The sequence below is a fragment of the Haematobia irritans genome, chromosome 2 (assembly GCF_050003625.1).
Source record: "Haematobia irritans isolate KBUSLIRL chromosome 2, ASM5000362v1, whole genome shotgun sequence".
NCBI classification, from domain to species: Eukaryota; Metazoa; Arthropoda; class Insecta; order Diptera; family Muscidae; genus Haematobia; species Haematobia irritans.
In genome coordinates, this window is record NC_134398.1 from 115,189,582 (window position 1) to 115,212,451 (window position 22,870).

Genomic DNA, 22,870 nt, shown 5'->3' on the forward strand with positions numbered 1-22,870 from the left:
ACATTTTTTTAGATTTGGATGTTGCCCTCAACATGGTAAATGAAATATCCCTTTTAGTATCAACATGGAATTTTTTCCAGAGAAAATTTCCCTCACCTAGCAACATAAATAGAAAATCAACAAGTTGTTGTTATTCATCATGTTGTTTCAGTATATTGAATAGCAACCCTGTTTGACACAATGTTGCTAAACATTAGATATAAAAGAACTCACATTCAACATGTATACGGATAAAATTAAAATCTATTCTCATTTGCTACTTAACAGAAATGAAGAGATGCTGGTTGACTAAGGTGTTAGGTTAGGTTAGGTATAGTGGCAGCCAGATGTATCAGGCTCACTTAGACTATTCAGTCCATTGTGGTACCACATTGGTGAACTTCTCTCTTATCACTGAGTGCTGCCCGATTCCATGTTAAGCTCAATGACAAGGGACCTGCTTTTTATAGCCGAGTCCGAACGGCGTTCCACATTGCAGTGAAACCACTTAGTGAAGCTTTGAAACCCTCAGAAATGTCACCAGCATTACTGAGGTGGGATAATCCACCGCTGAAAAACTTTTTGGTGTTTGGTCGAAGCAGGAATCGAACCCACGACCTTGTGTATGCAAGGCGGGCATGCTAACCATTGCACCACGGTGGCTCCGGTGCTGAAGATGGTGTGTATCGGTCCATGTTTCGGTATAGCCCCCATATAGCCCGATTTGACTCCTTGGGCTTCTAGACACCGCAATGTTTATCCGATTTGCCTGAAACTGTAAATCCAAAGATATTTTAGGCCGCGTTGAATCCCACACAATTTGTCAATGGCTTAATAAAAGGCTCTTGTCGATTGGTCGAAAGAAATGCTCCAAACATACGATAACAGTTCTTCGAAACACGCCAATGGCATCGTGACAGGTGACAAATCCTGGATTTACGCGTGCGAGCCCGAAAGTAAGCAGTACACCCATAGAAAAATTATTACCCTACGGAAAGTACCAAACGGTTTTAAAAAGTACGAACATGATATTAAAAACAAAGCATAAGCAGTATTAATATTTATACCGTAAAGGTATTGCTGTATGAACAGGGTGGTATTACTGTCAATACAAAAACGGTATTGGTATTGACAGTAATAATTAGTTCATAACATATATACGAGTACATTCACCTTATCATTTCTCCATGCAAAATTTTTCTCCCAATTCAGCTCCATGTCACACCCCAGGCACTGCATTTCTCAAGCCTTCTGTTGTGGTATTTGGATGGTCTAATTAAAAAAAAGGTTCACATTAGTAAACATTAATAATATTAAAAAATATTATACTTACCTATTCTTCGCAATATTCACATAATTCATTTGTTCGGTAGCCATGTTATCCGAAAATATTGTTATTTACAAGCCATATATATGAAGAAAATTAACTACCAAGGCGATGTGATAGCTAATACCATAATAATACCGGATGTAAATGATTTGATACAAAGTGGTATCAAAATTAAAAAGGTAACGTGAACCAATTTATACCAAACGGTAATGACCACGTACCGCCTTTTAACTTCCTAGTAAATAATCGCATGTAGTTTCGGAAAAACTGGACATGGCGCAATCGTACCACTTCGACAATTGACAAACGAATGCTAAGGCGTATATGTTAGATCTTATGGTGGAATTACATACCATGCGCACCGAAAAAAAAACATGCACGGGCATGAAAGATTTTGTCTTTACTTTAAAAATGTTGGTATTGATTCCGAGCCAAAGAAGCGGAGAATACAAGTAAGGATACTTTCAAGACACATTTCTCTTTTAAATTTGGGTTTTGTGTACTTGCTTCTAGGAAGCAAATTTTAATTTTTCGCTTTTTCAGCTGTTTTTTTTTCATATGCTATCAAAGTCCTTTAAAAACGAGTTAACAACAACTTTATTTTCCAAATTAAGACTCGACTTCCAGTAAAAATTATCCTATGTTTCAAGTAAAAAACGTCTTTAAAATAAAGTGTTGAAAAGTGTTGCTTTGTAGTCAAGATGCAAAAAGACAACAAATTTAAAGACAATTTCATTAATTTTAAAGAATTTTTCTGAATTATTAAAGTCAAGTTGAGTTAAAATCACTTAATTATAAGGACAATGCGACTTCATTGAAAAGTTTATCGACTTTTGGACAATGGGAAAAAAACTATATATTAGAGAAATGCTTCTTCTATGCTAAGCAAAATTTACATTCGTATTTTAAAGACATGAAATCTTTGACCTCATTTCATTTTTTTCAGTGCGGTCGTGCGTGCGTACGTTGTATTCGAATGCGCTGACGAATACGATTCTTCAATTGAGTTACACAGCATGCGTCGGAACACCATTGAATTTGCTGATTACATTCCTTGCATCTGCGCTTTTTATTGTATTTTTATATACCACGCACTTTTTAAAGTATAGGACTTTATGTTTTTTTAACTTCAATCAATAATTCCTCGTCCATATTTTAGATTGTTTTTCGTTTCTTGATTTGTTTACATTTTTTAATGTTGTCAACCCACCCGACGCATTGAAAAGTTAAAAGTTCGTCAACTTTATGCGTCATATGCATACGTTACTTTTGTCATGTAACTCAAACAATATTAGTTTCCACCTTTATTGGGGAATATTTTCAAAGACAATAAAGTAATTTTCGATTATTACTATTTGTTTTTGTATGGTACAAAATTAAATGACAACAATTTGCTAAATAATTTGTGTTTTATTCTAAATCGGCAGTAAAATATATTTTATATATTTTCCCTTTATTAACATTGTCAAAATTCAAGGAAAATCGAATGAAACTTGCATTTAGACATCCAGGGAGTAAAATCTGAAGTGGTATGTTGTGGTTTTGTTAAATTGCCATCGTGGTACAATGGTAAGCAAGTCCGGCTTGCATTGAATGTAGCAAAAAGAATACAAATTTCACTCACGTGGGGATTTGAACTTGTGACGTTTTGACTTAAATTCCAGGAAGACATCTTCATTCGTTTGCATTATTTCAACATACCAGTTTCTCAAACCATCCTATGGATAGTAGGAACTAAGGTGAATTTTTGAAGAAGGTTTGACCGGAAATCGACTATTTGACACGTTTCGTGGAAAAATGTTGGTATAAGTGTATTTTGTAGGGAGGGAATTAGAATGGGACGGAATCTGGCCAGATATTATTAGATCTCCTGCCATATCTGATTAGATATGATAGTATATGTAGGCAGATCTGGTCAGATCCGAAAAATGGTAATATCTGATCAGATCCAATTCTAAAGGAATTAGATCTGACCAGATCTCAAATTTGGCCCACATTTAATTATATCTAATTTGATATAATTAGATGTTAATATATCTAATTATATATAATCTTATCTACAAATTTCCAAAATTAGTGAAATTACTGTAATTAATAAAAAAAAAATTATTTTATGGTTTTATATTTTTTTTAATATTATAAGTTGGATCATAAGGTATAAAAGTATAATTACAAAAAACAACAAAAATAAATTATATATACATAGCCACTAAGGGTTCTGGCATTTAAATTTCTCAAGGCGTCAGTACATTGCTCTCTGCACACAGTTCTGTAAATGAGTCTCGCAATTCTTTAATTTGGCTACTCGGAATGTAAACTCTGAAAAATATAAAATATACAGAAGAATTATCGGTTTATTCAAAGATATATTTGCAAATAATACATATACTTACCAAAATTTGCTTCTCGTATCCAATAATTTAAACCAACGCTATAGTGAATGGTTTATGCGAAGCCCCAAATACCATACTATGAATAATTGCACGGTTCACAATGCAAATCATCTCCAAATTTTTATTCTATCTTTTTGATATTGGGTAATACTTGCTTCTATCGCAACTTCGGATATGGCCTGGTCACAAATCTTTACGTTGCTCCTCGGTCTCCTTTTAATCTTTTCCTGGACTACCACATCTTCATCCTCCTAGAAAAGAGAAAATATTCAATATATAAAAATAGGAACAAAACAATAAACTTACCTTATCACAGCTTCTCATACTCCTTTATATCTACAACCATATCTGAGCAGATATAATCTCTCAATTTTTACACGGGTGGTCATTCCGATTTGATGAATTTAACTTTAGAACTTATAATGAAAATGCCTAATTCTTGGACATGCTATGAATTATTATCTAGTGTTTTCAATCTCTGATCAAAGACGACCAATAATATAAAACTATACCACAGTTTGTATCTGTATCTATTTCACAGTAGCAGCAAATTCAAACTGGTTTCTGACGCAGAGCATTCCTCGCAGCAGTCTTCGATTGTGTATGTGTCGCTCAACCGACATTTCCTATGTTTCCAATGGAGGCACATTAACTTAAATTTGCTCAAGAAACAAACGAAGGAGCATCGTGAAGTCATGTGGCCAAGTAAAGTAGCACGAGTTGTTCACTTATGCCAACTTTCTAAACAAATAAAGAATCTGATTTCGACAAAGCCTCAGTCATTATTTGTAGTTGATACACAGCTGAGGCTACACCAGTCTGCACCTATGCTAAACGTTAAACATTTTTCGGTTTTTGATGAATTTATGAGAGCTGGAAGTAGCAGCGATGTTGAATCCATTACCAACTTGTGGTTCAGTTGAGCAGGGTCTAGCTGGGTTTGTTTGGATGCGTAGAAGTGATGCGTGTTTTGCATAAATTCTTATGCGACACGCATCCTCACCCTGTATGGTGTAGCTGTATGGTGAACAGATTCCACCTATATAGACAGTTTCCAGCTGCCATCAACTGGTTTTCTTGGTTTCATTTGTGTGATTTGGTTGACTACTTTGCCAATTGGCTTGGCTCAAATCCACTTGCCAACATCATCGCAGAGGCCATTGTCATGGACGCCACTGCTCTGTTCGGCCTGTGGTCTAACTGTATGCATACTAATTATGGTCATGTCTTTGGTGTTAATAAGAAGCCATCATTCAAAGTGGTTGGTGCCAGAAAGTGCGGGTAGTCAGTCCATGCAACATGTGGGCCCATAAAGGCAAATATGATTTTCTTAGCCATGGCCTATCTCCTTGGACTGACAAGAGTTACTGTGCCCCTCATCTTCCTTGGAATATCGATGCGACAGGTGTTTTTAATTTACAGTTTTGGCTGGTTATGCATTTTTAATGGGCAAATCATGGTCAGACACTGTCCATTTTTTAATAACGTTAACATCCTTTCCAAGACCATACTATCAATGGGAATACCTCGTAATTACTTGCACCCAAAAAAAGTGAACCCACAATGAAGAAAACGTAGGTTTATTTTAGAAATGTTTAACCAAAATATTTTACTAATTCAAATCAAATAAGTTAATAGTTTTTTAGCAAGTTGAAGATATTTTGAGAAATAACAAGTAAGGAAAGTCTAAAGTCGGGCGGGGCCGACTATATTATACCCTGCACCACTTTGTAGATCTAAATTTTCGATACCATATCACATCCGTCAAATGTGTTGGGGGCTATATATAAAGGTTTGTCCCAAATACATACATTTAAATATCACTCGATTTGGACAGAATTTGATAGACTTCTACAAAATCTATAGACTCAAATTTTAAGTCGGCTAATGCACTAGGGTGGAACACACATTTAAATCTGAAGCAATTTTAAGGAAACTTCGCAAAAGTTTATTTATGATTTATCGCTCGATATATATGCATTAGAAGTTTAGGAAAATTAGAGTCATTTTTACAACTTTTCGACTAAGCAGTGGCGATTTTACAAGGAAAATGTTGGTATTTTGACCATTTTTGTCGAAATCAGAAAAACATATATATGGGAGCTATATCTAAATCTGAACCGATTTCAATCAAATTTCGCACACTTGACTATACGACTAAGTGTTATGTTTGTACAAAATTTCAAGCAAATCGGTATAAAACTGTGGCTGCTGGGTCCATATTAGTGCATATCGGGCGAAAGATATATATGGGAGCTATATCTAAATCTGAACCGATTTCTTCCAAAATCAATAGGGTTCTATTCTGACCCAAATTAGGAACATGTGCCAAATTTGAAGGCGATTGGACTTAAATTGCGACCTAGATTTGATCACAAAAATGTGTTCACAGACAGACGGACGGACGGACGAACGGACGGACAGACGGACATGGTAATATCGACTCAGGGACCCACCCTGAGCATTATTGCCAAAGAGACCATGTGTCTATCTCGTCTCCTTCTGGGTGTTACAAACATATGCACTAACTTATAATACCCTGTTCCACAGTGTGGCGCAGGGTGTAAAAAGGCATGGTTTTAAGCTGAAATCAAAACAACAATTATGAAAGAGAAAATTGGAGTTTACAATTTTAGAATTGTCTTCAACGAAAATTAGAAATTAATTAATTATGAACACAACTTAAATAAAATTTTATATTTATTATTTACTAAAAAAATATGGGATACATTTTATTTATCATATTGAAAAATAAGACCTATTTTGAACGAATTTAGTAAAATTATATAACTCAATTGTATAAAACTTTTTTCATTGAACTAAGAAACCAATCAACAAACTTTCATAAACTCAAATAAAGTTAAATCGGATATACAAAATTTAATTTGTTTAAATGCGTTTTCACAATTTTGGTGAAAAAACAGGGTAACCACTAGTGATTCTTCCAGCATTACCAGTAATCAAAAACATACAACTTGCAGCGTTATCGGGGACTTAAATATATTATGTTACATGCGCATTCCAAACTCGTTCTTTTTGCATTCCCAGCAATCAAAAACGCATTATCAAAGTTTTTAAAATAATGGGTTACCACTCTGGGTTCAAATCCTGCACCAATTTTAAAAGTATTGTTTGTTTTATTTATTATTATTTTTATACCCACCATAGAATGGTGACGGGGGTATATAAAGTTTGTCATTCCGTTTGTAACACATAGAAATATCGATTTGCGACTATATAAAGTATATATATTCTTGATCAGGGAGAAATTCTAAGACGATATAACCATGTCCGTCTGTCTGTCTGTCTGTTGTAATCACGCTACAGTCTTCACTAATGGAGCAATCGTGCTGAAATTTTGCACAAACTCGTCTTCTGTCTGCAGGCTGGTCAAGTTCGAAGATGGGCTATATCGGTCCAGGTTTTGATATAGTCCCCATATAAACTGACCTCCCGATTTGGGGTCTTGGGCTTATAGAAATCGTAGTTTTTATCCAATTTACCTGAAATTTGACATCTAGAGGTATTGTATGACACTAAAGAGGTGTGTCAAAAATGGTGAGTATCGGTCAATGTTTTAGTATAGCCCCCATATAGACCGATCTCCCGATTTTACTTCTTCGGCTTATAGAAACCGTAGTTTTCATCCAATTTGCCTGAAATTGGAAATCTAGAGGTATTGTATGACCATAAAGAGGTGTGCCGAAAATTGTGAGTAACGGCCCATGTTTTGGTATAGCCCCCATATAGACCGATCTCCCGATTTTATTTCTTGGGCTTCTAGAATCCGCAGTTTTTATTCAATTGTCCTGAAATTGGAAATCGAGAGGTACTTGAACCATAAAAATGTGTGCCGAAAATGGTGAGTATCGGTCCATGTTTTGGTATGGTCCCCATATAAACCGACCTCCCTGTTTGGGGTCTTGGGCTTATAGAAACCGTAGTTTTTATCCAATTTGCCTGAAATTGGAAATCTAGATATATTTTAGACCCATAGGTTAGGTTAGGTTATGTGGCAGCCCGATGTATCAGGCTCACTTAGACTATTCAGTCCATTGTGATACCACAGTGGTGAACTTCTCTCTTATCACTGAGTGCTGCCCGATTCCATGTTAAGCTCAATGACAAGGGACCTCCTTTTTATAGCCGAGTCCGAACGGCGTTCCACATTGCAGTGAAACCACTTAGAGAAGCTTTGTAACCCTCAGAAATGTCACCAGCATTACTGAGGTGGGATAATCCACCGCTGAAAAACTTTTTGGTGTTCGGTCGTAGCAGGAATCGAACCCACGACCTTGTGTATGCAAGGCGGGCATGCTAACCATTGCACCACGGTGGCTCCAATAGGACCCATAAAGAGGTGTGCCGAAAATGGTGAGTATTGGTCCATATTTTGGTATAGCCCCCATATAGACCGATTTCCCGATTTTACTTCTTGGGCTTCTAGAATCCGAAGTTTTTATCCGATCCGATCCGGAAATTGTAAATATTCTGGTATTTTAGGCTCACAAAAACGTGTATCGGATTAGTTTTTTATCGGTTTGGTAATGCCTCCATATAGACCGAATACACACTATCTGCACAGAAAAAAAATTGTCTCGTAAATTTAAGAAGATTTTTACAATAAGTTATTACAAGAATTTTCCAGAATTTTAGTTCATTTTTCGTATCTTCAACGAAAATTAACTACTCGAAAGGAAATTTTCAAATTCTAAGTAGCAATCGTTTAGTTCATGGCCTACCAAATACGATGGAAATTTCCTTAAAAAATTTCTTAACTGGTAGTCAAAAATTCGTTTGTCATGCTATAAAACTATTTGTGAAATGTAAAGTATTTTCTAAATAATAAGTGCAATTTACCATAAGATTTTTTTGTATGAGAAAATATTTTTTTACGAAAAATGAACTTGAAAGTGGATAGCAATTTCTTACTGACAATTCCTATGGTTAATAATTGTTGGTAAAAAATTTCCCAATGAAATATTTTTAGTTCACATGTAATTAAATTTATAGACATTTTCGTCAAAAATGGGTAGATATCATTTCATGAAGTTTTTGTTAATTTTAAGTTAAACGTTTCATCGTTCTTATACTGATATGCATTTAAGAGTATTGTTTTTAGAGTAAATTGTGGACAGATGCGATGAACTAATGCATAGTACAGAGATTTTTCTCGTCAAAGTGGAATATGTTTAATGTAAAGATGATGTTACTTGATTTTTTTTTGAGAGTGAGAGCATGCAATGCAATAATGAGAAATGGTAGCGAGTGATGGGGATGTTGTGTATATCTGAGCGTGGGGTTGTTTTTGTTCTTTCAGTGGTTTGTGTGTGTGTTTATTATTGGCGAATGGTTTATTTGTCTGGATGAGGTGTTGTTTTCAATGAAGGCACATGTGTTTTTATTGCTGTAGGAATGTTTTGGTTTTGCTTGGTTTTGTTTGGCATGCTTCAGTTGTATAGTTGGCGTTGGCGTGGGCTGTTGCATCTTTTTAGCAAGTATGTAACAAGGGAATATAAAGGTATGGAATATTTTGTTTTTTTTAGACATATATTGGTGTTTGTTTATTAAAACTTTGAAATGAAAGTTATTAATATTTTAGCGATGAGATGTACGATGGCGAAGTGATGATCGGTAGCTTAGAAAAAAGTTATTAAGAATGTTCAATATTTAGGAAAAAATGCTGAAATGGAAAGTATATTGAAATTGTTTTATCTAATTTAGTTTTTATTATTCAATGTAAAAAATAAATATTCAATTTCAGAGTAACTCCAGATGAATTTGGAAAATTGTTTGTTACACCTCAGGTAAGAGTTCTTGTTCAATGTGGTTTTCTTTTAAAAAATAATATTCTTTATGTATATTATTATTTGCTAATTATTATTATTATTTTTTTAACAAGTTTCATGTTTTTCTTTGTTGTAAGTTAAGAGCAACCCCAGATGGATTCGGCCAAATTTTTATATTTCTCCTCAGCGTATAATTTAAAAAAAAATTGGCTTTCTTCCCACTAGAATATTTACGTTTTAATGACATTTTTATTGTCAAAAATTACAGGTTTTTAATACCTTATTTTAGTATTACTTTAATCAAATATTTTTGGAAAATTTTTGTTACACCTCAGCATATAGTTTAATCATAAATTGGTAAGTATTCATTTTAAAATGTGGTTTTCTTTTAAAAAGGATATTTATTATTTATATCATTATTTGCTAATTATTATTATTTTTTTAAACTAGTTTAATGTTTTTCTTTGTTGTAAAAAAATATTTAATTTCAGAGCAACCCCAAGATGGATTCGGGCATATTTTTATATTCCTCCTCAGCGTATAATTTAATAGAGAAGTGGTAAGTTTTCTTTTAAAATTTGGCTTTCTTTTCACTAGAATATTTAAATTTTTATGACCTTTTTATTATCAAAATTACATGTTTTTAATACCTTATTTTAGTATTACAATAATCAAATATTTTTGGAAACAAATTTAATATTTTTATTGTAAAAAACAAATATTTAATTTCAGAATAACAATTTGGAAACATTTTTATGAATTGGTAAGCTTTCTTTAACATTCTTTTAACCAGAATATTTAGTTTTTTTTATGCATATTATTTCTTTTATTAGATTTGTTGGAAACCAATTTAATGTTTTCTATTTAATGTAAAAAATAAATATTTAATTTCAGAGTATCCCCAAATGAATTTCGATAACTTTTTATCCTCAGCGTACAATTTAATAGAGAATTGGTAAGTTTTATATTAAAACTTTGGCTTTCTTTTGACAAGAATATTTATTGTATTATGATGAAGGACATAATAACAACATGGACATCGATAACAACACAGTTTTATGAGTTAATATATTACTTAATTCACTATTTTTATACCCTCCACCATAGGATGGGGGTATATTAACTTTGTCATTCCGTTTGTAACACATCGAAATATTGCTCTAAGACCCCATAAAGTATATATATTCTGGGTCGTGGTGAAATTCTGAGTCGATCTAAGCATGTCCGTCCGTCCGTCCGTCTGTCCGTCTGTCCGGCTGTCCGTCCGTCTGTGGAAATCACGCTAACTTCCGAACGAAACAAGCTATCGACTTGAAACTTGGCACAAGTAGTTGTTATTGATGTAGGTCGGATGGTATTGAAAATCGGCCATATCGGACCACGTTTACGTATAGCCCCCATATAAACCGATCCCCAAATTTGGCTTGGGGAGCCTCCCGGAGCAGCAAAATTCATCCGATCCGGTTGAAATTTGGTACCTGATGTTAGTATACGGCCTCTAACAACCATGCAAAAATTGGTCCATATCGGTCCATAATTATATATAGCTCCCATATAAACCGATCCCCAGATTTGACCTCCGGAGCCTCTTGGAGGGGCAAAATTCATCCGATCCGGTTGAAATTTAGTACGTGGTCTTAGTATACGGTCTCTAACACCCATCCAAAAATTGGTCCATGTCGGTCCATAATTATATATAGCCCCCATATAAACCGATCCCCAGATTTGACCTCCGGAGCCTCTTGGAGGGGAAAAATTCATCCGATCCTTTTGAAATGTGGTACCTGATGTTAGTATACGGTCTCTCACAACCATGCAAAAATTGGTCCATATCGGTCCATAATTATATATAGCCCCCATATAAACCGATCCCCAGATTTGACCTCCGGAGCCTCTTGGAGGGGCAAAATTCATCCGATCCTGTTGAAATTTGGTACCTGATGTTAGTATACGGCTTCTAACAACCATGCAAAAATTGGTCCATATCGGTTCATAATTATATATAGCTCCCATATAAACCGATCCCCAGATTTGAACTCCGGAGCCTCTTGGAGGAGCAAAATTCATCCGATCCAATTGAAATTTAGTACGTGGTGTTAGTATATAGTCTCTAACAACCATGCAAAAATTGGTCCATATCGGTTCATAATTATATATAGCTCCCATATAAACCGATCCCCAGATTTGACCTCAGGAGCCTCTTGGAGGAGCGAAATTCATCCGATCCAGTTGAAATTTGGTACATGGTGTTAGTATATGGTATCTAACAACCATGCAAAAATTGGTCCATATCGGTCCATAATTATATATAGCAAAAGTCATCCGATGCGGTTGAAATTTGGTACATTTTGTCAATATATGGCCTCTAACAGCCATGTAAAAATTGGTCAATATCGGTCTTTAGTTACATATAGCCGATGACTTATTACACAAAAATTGGTCCATATCGCCAAAAATAATCTACCAAAACTTTATTTCCATAGAAAATTTTGTCAAATTTTATTACTACAGAAAGTTGTGTCAAAATTTCATTTCAATAGAAAGTTTTGTCAAACGTTTATTTCTATAGAAATGTTTGTCAAAATTTTATTTCCATACAAAGTTTTGTCAAAATTTTATTTTTATAGAAAATTTTGTAAAAAATTTATTTCTGTAGAAAATTTTGTCAACATTTTATTTCTATACAAAATTTTGTCAACATTTTACTTCCATAGAAAATTTTGTCAACATTTTATTTCTATAGAAAATTTTGTCAAGTTTTTATTTCTATAGAAAATTTTGTCAAATTTTTATTTCTATAGAAAATTTTGTCAAAATTTTATTTCTATAGAAAATTTTGTCAAGGTTTCATTTCTATAGAAAATTTTGTCAAAATTTTATGTCTATAGAAAATTTTGTCAAACTAGATTATATACGTATTTAATCGGCCTTTTTTGTTTAATATATACCCCGTATGGGCTAACTTACAATTTAGAAGACAGTGTTAAAAAGTTTTACGATACCTTGCCATCGGCAAGTGTTATCGCAACCCAAGTAATTCGATTGTGGATGACAGCCTTTAGTAGAAGTTCCTACGCAATCCATGGTGGAGGGTACATAAGATTCGGCCTGGCCGAACTTACGGCCGTATATACTTGTTCTAATTGTTTCAGGTACAAACTTTATGAGGTACGTTTATCTAAGAATTGAATTCCTTACACCATTTAATAAAATGCCCCCAAATATGGTAAGTTACAAGCTAATTTAAAGAGATTAAAAATTATATTTTATTACATGTTAATTTTTAACAATTTTCATTATTCCTTCGATTTTTTTTCAGCAAGATATGTGAATATACTAACGATGAATAAAAAACTAAGGAAAAGTCAAAATGTCCAAATAGCGAGTTAAAATAAACTACTTTCTTGTTCCACGTGGTCATAATTTTTATTCACAAAAACATTGTATTAAGAACTCTCATCATAATAAGTTTTTATAATAATGTACTTTTGCTTAAAGAAAGTTGAATTTTAATGTATGAAAATTTTCATAATAGTAAAACGGTTTGTTGTTCCTTTAATTATTTAATTTCTCTGCACTGTGGAATGATTGATTTAAAAATAGCTTAGTCGTAGACATTTTAAAGAGACTGTTAAACACTTTTTATTATCGGGTTTCCCAAAAAATAAGCAGGTAAACCAAAATAATACTGACTTTTTAACTTGGTAGGGGTATATAAATCTTATGGTGTTGTAAAAATTAACTAAAATACAACGTTATAGATTAACTAAAATTTAAGAGAATTATAAACTAGACAAGTTGAATAAAATCTTAAGGGCTAAATCCTGGTCAATATTACTACAGTTTAGTTCATTTTGCAATGGAAAAGGGTTCACTGTTTTTTCAGTGTAACATGAAAGTAAATTTCCTTTTTCCTAAAGTCAAAATGGTTTTAATATTTCTGAAAAAATTTTCAGTTTATTGCATAGTCTTTAATATTATTGACAGTTTAGTAAAAGATGTTTGTGATGTCAATGTGTCCTCACTTCAATTTTCTGCTTCTTTGGTTGGGAATCAATATCAAAATCATTAGCGTAAAGATTATTGGAAATTTGGTCCGCTGGAGGGAATTTTGGCCCGATTATGGAAAAATTTTGGTCCAAAATAAAAATTCGTAGCGACAACGCTGGTGTATACATAACTGATATGCTATATTGTAGATTTTAAACTTTTTTCTAGGTAAACAATTGGCAAAAGTTTGGATAACAAAAAAATATGAAAGTATGTGAAAAAGTTTAACAAAAATCAGAATAACCCTCATATTCACGAAAGTTAACGTAAACGTTAAATCTACTGTTACCATACAAATTCCTTCGATAAAGTGTCTGTAAATTTTTGTGTATATGAGCATAAATGTAGAGCATCCCGGAAGGCTGTGATCAGTCCAGTGTAGAACCAACTAAGACCCATCAAGAGGAAAAGTTTCAAAAACAATCAAGAATTTGCGGCATCTTAACAACAGTAGCCCAGTATTTCTCAATTGGGCGGAGCTCTGGCGTGTTGGGAGGGTTCTTGTCCTTGGGAACCACCTGCACGTTGTTGGCGGCGTACCACTCCATGGCCTTTTTACCGTAATGGCAAGATGCCAAATCCGACCAAAACAGTACGGAACAACCGTGTTTCTTCAGGAAAGGCAGCAGACGTTTATTCAAACACTCTTTCACGTAAATTTCTTGGTTGACAGTCCCGGAAGCTATGAAAATGCTGCTTTTCAAGCCACAGGTACAGATGGCTTGCCAAACCAGATATTTCTTTGCGAACTTTGACAGTTTTATGTGCTTGAAAATATCTGCTACCTTTCCCCTTCCTTTTGCCGTATAAAACTCCTGTCCGGGAAGCTGCTTGTAGTCGGCTTTGACGTAGGTTTCGTCGTCCATTACGACGCAGTCAAACTTCGTCAGCATCGTCGTGTACAGCCTCCGGGATCGCGCTTTGGCCGTCGTATTTTGTTTATCATCGCGATTTGGAGTCACTACCTTCTTGTAAGTCGATAGTCCGGCTCGTTTTTTGGCTTGATGCACGGTTGTAGACGATACACCCAGCTTATTTGCGGCATCTCGGAGAGAGAGGTTAGGGTTTCGCTTGAAACTACCGGCAACTCTCTTTGTCGTCTCAGCGGCTTCCGGTTTTCGATTTCCCCCCGATCCAGACTTCCTGGCTGTCGACAAACGTTCCCCAAACACTTTAATTACGTTTGTAACGGTTAACTTGGCAACTTTTATCGATTTTGCCAGCTTTGCGTGCGAGTGGATCGGATTTTCGCGATGCGCGAGCAAAATTTTGATACGCTGCTCTTCTTGCATGGACGGCATTTTTACAACTGAAGAGTGAATTCCAAAATCAAAATAGGAGCAACATTCTACACACACACCTTCAAAATGAGGGGTGTTCAGGTTTTTTAAATGCAAAATTGAAAGAAATACGTCAAGTTTATATTGACGAAATTTTGACCGTATCACCCTTTAAACAAGTTTTTACGCAAATTTATTAGTTTAGTTTCCATTGCGTTATTCATTCGATCAATGTACAGCATGATTGTAAATGAAAATCAACTTCCAATTACGTCTATCTTTTTATGTTTTCTAGAATGTTAGACTAGCAGATGGGCTGGATCGATCCATTTTAATGCCCATATCAGTTTATTTGAAATATTTCGAACAATCGAAATTATTTTTTTTTTTAATTTTATTTTAAGGCCATATACATATGTGGAATATTGACAGAAAATTTTTTCAAAGTTGTTTTTTATAGAAAATTTTTTCTAAATGTTATTTCTATAAAAAGTTTTGTCAAAATTTTATTTCTATAGCAAATTTTGTCAAAATTTTATTTCTATAAAAAAATTATTCAAAATTTTATTACTATAGAAATATTTTTTTCTATAGAAAATTTAGTCAAAATTTTATTTCTATAGAAAATTGAGTCAAACGTTTGTTTCTATAGAATATTTTGCAAAATTTTATTTCTATAGAAAATTTTGCAAAATTTTGTTTGCTACACATTTCTATTGATAATTTTTTCAATCTTTTATTTCTATAAAAAAAATTTGCCAAATTTTATTACTATAAAGTTTTATTCAAAATTTTATTTCTATATATTTGGTCAAAATTTGGTTTCTGTAGAAAATTTTGCCAAAATTTTATTTCTATAGAAAATTTAGTCAAAATTTTGTTTCTGTAGAAAATTTTGCAAAATTTTATTTCTATATAAAATTTTGCAAAATTTTATTTACTAGACAAAAATTTTTCCAAAATTGTATGCTCACTGATACTCACTGCTAAGTCGAAAACTTGTAGAAATGACTCAAATTTTTCAATGAATGATTCATAAATGCATTTTTGCGAAATTGTCTAAACAATTATAAATATTTCCCAAATATTGCCCGAGATTTTGTAGAAGTCTGATCTGAGATTTTATAAAAATGTAGATCTAAATACAAAGTTGTGCAGAGTATATTATAATCGGCCCGCCCGACTTTAGACTTTCCTTGCATTTTTATTTTTTGTTAAAATTGTGTTACGTCCCATAACGTTAGATTTAAATTTTAAGTACATAGATTTTCTAGAAGTATATACAATTTTGTCTAAATCGATTCAGATTCAAATTCATGCATATGGGAATATAAACCTTTATATAGCTCGCAACAACTTTAAAGGATTTGAGATAGTATCAATAATTTTGGTCCACAAATACATAACATATACTGTTGGTATCTTCTCATATTATGATGGATATTTATATCATTATTTTATTTATTAAACATTGCCCTAAATTTGAAATATAGAGTTCAAATGGTATCTAATGTGAAATTAAGACCTTTTTTTGCACACATAAATAAATACGATACTTTATATCGATCCACTTACGGTACCCCCACAATAGAACTACAAATTAGTGGTATTAAAATGAGATTTAGTAATATTACTCGGAGTCGACTCCGGAGTCGGAGTCGAGCTGATGAAAAATGCTGGAGTCGGAGTCGAGCAAAATTGGCTCGACTCCACAGCCCTGGTACTGACACTTACATATAAAATTTACAAAAGCTTTAAACTAACGCAAATTAACAGAAATTTTGCCTGCAAAGAAATTTTTGAAAATCAGCAATTTGCCATACAAAAATGGATAATTTCAAACCAATGAAGAGACTGGTTGTTGAAGAGAGTTGTTTGCAAAAAATGTAATCGATCAATGAAATCATTAAAACTGACTTACGATCGTGGTTTAATATTTAGAGGGTTATATACAAACTGTATACAAACACAATTAAAAAATCAAATCAGAACTCACAATGTGTTTGCTCGTCTCTATTCATTTCATTTGTATTTAAACTTAAAAAACAAGTATATACGGCCGTAAGTTCGGCCAGGCCGAAGCTTATGTACCCTCCATCATGGATTGCGTAGAAACTTCTTCTAAACACTGCATTCCACAATCGAATTACTTAAGTTGCGGTAACGCTTGCCGATGGCAAGGTATCTTAAAACCTCCTAACACCATCTTCTAAATTGTATGTAAGTCCATACGTGGTATATATTAAATCAAAAAATATCGATCCAATACGTATATAATTCAGTTTGACAAAGTAGACATAAAATTTTGAAAAAATTTTCTACAGAAATAAAATTTTAACAAAATTTTCTATTAAAATAAAATTTTCACAAAATTTTCTATAGAAATAAAAATTTTGACAAAATTTTCTATAGAAAGAAAATTTTGACAAAAATTTCTACAGAAATAAAATTTTAACAAAATTTTCTATAGAAATAAACTTTTGACAAAATTTTCTATAGAAATAAAATCTTGGTAGATTATTTTTGGCTCGAATGGCAACCATGATTATGAACCGAATAAAATTTGAACAAAATTTTCTATAGAAATAAAATTTTGAGAAAATTTTCTATAGAAATAAAATTTTGGCAATGATGAAAATTTAATTATGAACGGAATAAAATTTTAACAAAATTTTCTCTAGAAACAAAATTTTGACAACCATATACCAACACCATGTACCAAATTTCAGCCGGATCGGATGAAATTTGCTTCTTTTTTAGGCTCCGCAAGCCAAATCTGGGGATCGGTTTATATGGGGCCTATATATAATTATGAACCGATGTGGACCAATTTTTGCATGGTTGTTAGAGACCATATACCAATATCATGTACCAAATTTCAGGCGCTATATATAATTATGGACCGATGTGGACCGATTTATGCACGGTTGTTAGATACCATATACCAATACCATGTACCAAATTTCAGCCGGATCGGATGAAATTTGCTTCTCTTTGAGGCTCCGCAAGCCAAATCTGGAGATCGGTTTATATGGGAGGCTATATATAATTATGGACCGATGTGGACCAATTTTTGCATGATTGTTAGAGACCATATACCAACACTATGTACCAAATTTCAGCCGGATCGGATGAAATATGCTTCTCTTAGAGGCTCCACAAACCAAATCTGGGGATCGGTTTATATGGGGGCTATATATAATTAAGGACCGATATGGACAAATTTTTGCATGGTTATTAGAGACCATATACCAACATCATGTACCAAATTTCAGCCGGATCGGATGAAATTTTCTTCCCTTTGAGGCTCCGCAAGCCAAATCTGGGGATCGGTTTATATGGGGGCTATATATAATTATGGACCGATGTGGACCAATTTTTGCATGGTTGTTAGAGACCATATACCAACACCATGTACCAAATTTCAGCCTGATCGGATGAAATTTGCTTCTTTTTTAGGCTCCGCATGCCAAATCTGGGGATCGGTTTATATGGGGGCTATATATAATTATGGACCGATGTGGACCAATTTTTGCATGGTTGTTAGAGACCATATACCAACACCATGTACCAAATTTCAGCAGGATCGGATGAAATATGCTTCTGTTAGAAGCTCCACAAGCCAAATCTGAGGGTCCCTTTATATGGGGGCTATACGTAAAAGTGGACCGATATGGCCCATTTTCAATACCATCCGACCTACATCGATAATAACTACTTGTGCCAAGTTTCAAGTCGATAGCTTGTTTCGTTCGGAAGTTAGCGTGATTTCAACAGACGGACGGACGGACATGCTTAGATCGACTCAGAATTTTCCAATGGGTTTGAAGCATTAAAATTAAATTTAGTTTGAAAAGTTGTTGCTACTATGTTGAGAAATTGTTACTAACGTGTTGAATTCTACTGTTGATGGTAATGTCTGTTTAGTTAACATTTTCATTTATTTATGTACCACTGTACTACAGAATGAAAACTGAATTGAATTCATATATAGAATGATTTATTTAACTTTTTTCATTCATTTGGACAAATCTTACATATTTGTTGTAAACCTTTTACTTCAAAATTAGAACTGCTTATCTTCGTTTTTAAATAGAATTTTATTTATTCATATAGACAATTTTTTCTTCAATAAAAGACATGTTTTATTAATATATTAAATATATATATTAAGAATTAACAGCATCGACTGGCCTTGAAATATTAGTTTATTATTCCACTATTTCCAATTTCCATGTAAAGTTACCGACTGTAAAACGTAATGCTTTTCTTCTTCTTGTTCCTTTCACTTTTAATAAGATGCTTCGTAATGATTTTGTCCTCCTTTTACAATTTCAATAACTACAAATATAAAAAATCATAAACCAATTTTTTTCACAAAAGGTTAGCGTCACTGTATGAATGTTACCTGATAGTTGAAGGAGTGTTTTACTAAAAGCTTCCTTATTAAATGAAGCCCGCCTAAAGGCGGCATTAGACGGTTAAAAATAATTTCGTGGTTTGAAGGAAACAATTGGAGTTCAAAATTGAAAAAATGTCTTTAGTGCCATACGAAGTTTTAAAAATTTTAAGAAATTCTGAACTATTTTGCGGAAGACAACAATTTAGTTAATCTTTATCCTTCATTTGTTTTAGTGTAGAACACTAAAGACATTCAAACTATAACATTTTCTTAAAACAAGTGGAAAAAATTAATTATGTCTCATACATTTTTTTAGTTAAACATTTCTAATCTAATAATCGAAATTTTCTACAATTGACCAAAATTTTTCTTCCTGGTGGGTTCACTGTTTTTTCGGTGTAGTATTACAAAAGCTCGTAAGATAATTTAACCATCATTCCCATTTAAAAGATATTTTTTGTTTTGTTTGTAATATTTCAAATAGCTTTGGCTATATATCACCAGATACCAACGTTTTTCCCCAAAGTCAAAATATTTACATCGAGGTAAACATTTTATGTTTTTTGAGTGTAATGATATTGGAAAAGGAACAAAGTTTGTTTTATGATAGGTTGTATTCCAATCCCCTGTCATAGTATGATAACTTCTTTGGACACCTTGGACTTATTTCCTACATGTGTCAAACTAATGGAAACATTATGTGTCCATATAATTTAAACTTTTCACTGTAGTGTTTAGCACCAAGCAACATGAAGAGCCTAAATATTTTAAATTGGTTTGATAAACTGTTAGTATAATTCGGTGACTTCGAGAAATAGTTTTAATATTTCATTCCTCAAAAGTACAAAGAGGGCCAACACATGTAGAGAATCCGCAAACACCTCTAACTATGCTGGGACCATACATTTCGCACTTATGCCATTGGCGGAACTACCTAATGAACCCTCGTCAAACACCTGACACCAGCAGTGAGTTCCTGTATCCTTTTGCTCATTTATACAAATCATAACGCAACTCCAATCACTTTTTGTGAGACTATGTACGTAAGAATTTATAAATAAATAATTTCATTCCACTAAAAACGGTTGGTGTTTAAAAAATATTCTACACTGAAAACAAAGCTTGCCCGATTCCAAAGATCTTGTTATTGCGCTAATGATTTGGCTTTGATTCCGAGCCAAAGAAGTGGAGACACATTTAAGAATTCACATTATACTAACATAATCTCCGAGAAAAGTACATGGTTTCGACAAACATGCTACATGTTTTCCGTGAAAAAGTAACATTTTGGAACATGGTTGGGGTGATCATATTCCTTCTCTACGTGTAATCACAAACTCAATTTTAAGTACAAATTATACAATGTTTCAAGTCAAAAGCGTCTTTACAATAAAGAATTGGAAGACATTTCATAGTTCTGTGGGTATTTTGAACTCTGAGGACAAAACGACTTCACTAGAAAGGTTATCGATTTATAGTCAATGAGAATAACTTTGTATCAGAGTAATGTGTCTTTTAAATGAGTGCCAAAACTAAACTGTACAAAGAGTTTGTTAATAAAATCGTAGGTACACCGGCTGAAATAAAAAGTATTTAGAAACAACTTCGTATGTACAGTTTATTTGGTGCTCCCTGTATGCTACAACAGACGTACTTTCGAAGTTTAAGGACAAGAAATCTTTGTACTCTCGACAATATTCTTTCTTTCAGTGATAACATTTTCATATATATTGGCCACATTAAGCCGTGGACAAATCTCGTTTGTAGAAGAAAACACAGGAAGGGGAGTGTAGCACGTTTAATGCTAGCTATTAAAAATTTGGTGCACTCAGATTTTTTTGTTATTTAAATCCCAATATCTTGTCTCGCAAACGAGCTGACGAATTGCAATAAAATATTTTGCATTAATTTTTTCCGCGTTTAATTTGACCGACATTGAATTAGTTTTCTACGAACTTTTATTAACAGTTGGTTGATTTTATTTCTATGCTGCACCGAAAAAACAGTGAACCCTTTTCCATTGCATAATGAACTAAACTGTAGTAATATTGACCATGATTTAGCCCTTAAGATTTTTTTCAACTTGTCTAGTTTATAATTCTCTTAAATCTTAGTTCATCTATAACATTGTATTTTAGTTCATTTTTACAACACCATAAGATTTATATACCCCTACCAAGTTAAAAAGTCAATACTATTTTGGTTTACTTGCTTATTTTGTAGGAAACCCGATAATAAAAATTGGTTAACAGTCTCTTTAAAATGTCGACAACTAAACTATTTTTAAATCAATCATTCCACAGTACAGAGAAATTAAATAATTAAAGGAACAACAACCCGTTTTACTATTATTAAAATTTTCATACATTAAAATTCAACTTTCTTTAAGCAAAAGTACTTTATTATAAAAACTTATGATGAGAGTTCTTAATACAATGTTTTTGTGAATAAAAATTATGGCCACGTGGAACAAGAAAGTAGTTTATTTTAACTCGCTATTTGGACATTTTGACTTTTCCTTAGTTTTTTATTCATCGTTAGTATATTCACATATCTTGCTGAAAAAATGGAAGGAATAATGAAAATTAACATGTAATAAAATATAATTTTTAACCTCTTTAAATTAGCTTGTAACTTACCATATTTGGGGGCATTTTTATTAAATGGTGTAAGGAATGCAACTTTTCTTAGATAAACGTACCTCATAAAGTTTGTACCTGAAATAATTGAAATAATGAATTAAGTAATATATTACTTCATAAAATTGTGTTGTTATCGATGTGAAGGACATAATACAATAAATATTCTTGTCAAAAGAAAGCCAAAGTTTTATTATAAAACTTACCAATTCTCTATTACATTGTACGCTGAGGTTAAAAAGTTATCGAAATTCATTTGGGGTTACTCTGAAATTAAATATTTATTTTTTACATTAAATAAAAACATTAAATTGGTTTTCAAAAAATCTGATTAAAGAAATAATATGCATAAAAACAGTAAATATTCTGGTTAAAAGAATGTTAAAGAAAGCTTACCAATTCATAAAACTGTTTCCAAATTGTTATTCTGAAATTAAATATTTGTTTTTTACATTAAAAATATTAAATTGGTTTCTAAAAATATTTGATCAAAGTAATACTAAAATAAGGTATTAAAAACCTGTAATTTTGATAATAAAAAGGTCATAAAAACGTAAATATTCTAGTGAAAAGAAAGCCAATTTTTAAAAGAAAACTTACCACTTCTCTATTAAATTATACGCTGAGGAGAAATATAAAAATATGCCCGAATCCATCTTGGGGTTGCTCTGAAATTAAATATTTTTTTTACAACAAAAAAAACATGAGTTTCATGAGGTTAAAAAAAATAATAATAATTAGCAAATAATAATATACATAAAGAATATTATTTTTTAAAAGAAAATCACATTGAAAAAAGTACACTTACCTATTTATGATTAAACTATACGCTGAGGTGTAACAAACAATTTTTCAAATTCATCTGGAGTTACTCAGAAATGGAATATTTATTTTTTACATTGAATAATAAAAATTTAATTAGATAAAACAAATTCAATATACTTTCCATTTCAGCATTTTTTCCTAAATATTGAACATTCTTAATAACTTGTTTCAAAGCTACCGATC